This window comes from Sander vitreus, chromosome 8 (genome assembly GCF_031162955.1).
Source record: "Sander vitreus isolate 19-12246 chromosome 8, sanVit1, whole genome shotgun sequence".
NCBI lineage: Eukaryota > Metazoa > Chordata > Actinopteri > Perciformes > Percidae > Sander > Sander vitreus.
The window spans coordinates 1298395-1300894 of record NC_135862.1 but is presented as its reverse complement, the minus strand read 5'-3'; the positions used below and the strand labels follow the sequence as shown (position 1 = coordinate 1300894).

Genomic DNA, 2500 nt, shown 5'->3' with positions numbered 1-2500 from the left:
ATTTTTCATTCACTATCACTTAATTCAGATTAAAACGTGTGGATGGAAACATAGCTAGAGACTGTATAAAAAGATCTCCGTTGATCCATTCCACAGACAGTTCAGAACACACTCTTGTCAATGAAGTCAAATATAAATGAAATATATTGCGACAGTGCCGAGTGCAGCCCGTCTAGCTGAGCAGACAGAGAGCAGAGAGCAGTCCGCTGACTGTTGCTCTCTCTACCGATACAATAAGGGGGGGGGATCAATACAGCGTACATCAATACAGCGTACATCAATACAGCGTAGTATCGCAATATTTTCCGTGGCAATACTGTATCGATACACAGACGCCAAGTATGGATCTATTATTATATGTGTGATGGTCAGTCTGTCTGCTTGACGATCCCATTTTGCAGCAATAACACTGAAGTGAGATGAACAAACAGAGAAATCGATGTTTTTAGATGTTTCCTTTTGGGGACATACTTTGAAATTGGGAAAAAGTTGGAAAAAAAAGGTAATGAGTTGCAATATATCGCAGAATATTGCAATATGTTTACAATCGCAATAATATCCTATCGTGACGATATGGTATCGTGACAGAAGCATCGTGATGATATTGTATCGTGATGATATGGTATTGTGACATTAGTATCGTGAGGATATTGTATCGTGATATGATATCGTGACAGAAGTATCGTGATGATATGGTATCGTGACATTAGTATCGTGACATTAGTATCGTGACATTAGTATCGTGAGGATATCGTATCGTGATGATACGGTATCGTGACAGAAGTATCGTGATGATACGGTATCGTGACAGAAGCATCGTGATGATATTGTATCGTGATGATATGGTATCGTGACATTAGTATCGTGATGATACGGTATTGTGACATTAGTATCGTGAGGATATTGTATCGTGACATTATATCGTGACAGAAGTATCGTGAGGATATCGTATCGTGACATAAGTATCGTGATGATATGGTATCGTGACATTAGTATCGTGATGATATGGTATCGTGACATTAGTATCGTGACATTAGTATCGTGAGGATATCGTATCGTGATGATACGGTATCCTGACAGAAGTATCGTGATGATATGGTATCGTGACAGAAGTATCGTGATGATATGGTATCGTGATGATATGGTATCCTGACAGAAGTATCGTGATGATATGGTATCGTGACATTAGTATCGTGATGATATGGTATCGTGATGATATGGTATCCTGACAGAAGTATCGTGATGATATGGTATCGTGAGGATATCGTATCGTGATGATATGGTACCGTGACATTAGTATCGTGACATTAGTATCGTGACATTAGTATCGTGAGGATATGGTGTCGTGATGATACGGTATCCTGACAGAAGTATCGTGATGATACGGTATCCTGACAGAAGTATCGTGATGATATGGTATCCTGACAGAAGTATCGTGATGATACGGTATCCTGACAGAAGTATCGTGATGATACGGTATCGTGACATTAGTATCGTGACATTAGTATCGTGACATTAGTATCGTGAGGATATCGTATCGTGATGATACGGTATCCTGACAGAAGTATCGTGATGATATGGTATCGTGACATTAGTATCGTGATGATACGGTATCGTGACATTAGTATCGTGACATTAGTATCGTGACATTAGTATCGTGATGATACGGTATCCTGACAGAAGTATCGTGATGATACGGTATCCTGACAGAAGTATCGTGATGATACGGTATCCTGACAGAAGTATCGTGATGATATGGTATCGTGACATTAGTATCGTGACATTAGTATCGTGAGGATATGGTATCGTGACATTAGTATCGTGACATTAGTATCGTGAGGATATGGTATCGTGATATGGTATCGTGATATGGTATCGTGACATTAGTATCGTGATGATATGGTATCGTGACATTAGTATCGTGATGATATGGTATCGTAAGGCCTCTGCTGATTCCCAGCTCTAATATCAGCTGCTCTGTTTTAGGCTACCAAAACGTGCACGCAGGCTGAAATTCAACGTGCTGTTTTATCGGGATAACGCTATAACCAGTCCCTCCAGAAAATCATGATTATATGATCTCATAATTCAATGCATAATCAGCACAAACACGGCGCACTTTCGCCGCATAAATTGCCGATTTCCACGCAATGGCTTGCATGATGTCATAATCCCCACATTTTCGTTGCAAAAAGTCCCAAATATCTCAGCAGAAAGATGAAAAATGTTGTTTACGTCACACAAGAGCAGCTGTTTCCCCTGCTGCCATGGGAACGTTATGAAGTGACGTTATGAAGTGACGTTATGAAGTGACGTGATGAAGTGGCGTTATGAAGCGGCGTGATGAAGTCACGTTATGAAGTGACGTTATGAAGTGACGTTATGAAGTGACGTTATGAAGCGACGTTATGAAGCGACGTGATTACGCGACGTGAACGTCATCTAAAAGCTGTAAACCCCGCGATGAAGCCACGATGAAACTGCAGCTTCTGCAAGTTCC

General features: G+C 40.6%; 1 protein-coding gene across 1 annotated transcript in view; it reads right to left on the bottom strand.

The window, feature by feature from the left end:
* Window positions 1-2357: 2357 nt before the first annotated feature.
* Window positions 2358-2500, bottom strand: part of LOC144521740 (uncharacterized) — a 19514-nt gene continuing 19371 nt past the window's right edge. The window contains exon 7 of the mRNA XM_078256320.1: window positions 2358-2500. This exon is cut by the window's right edge and continues 928 nt beyond it. The gene's annotated coding sequence lies outside the window, so the exon portion shown is untranslated.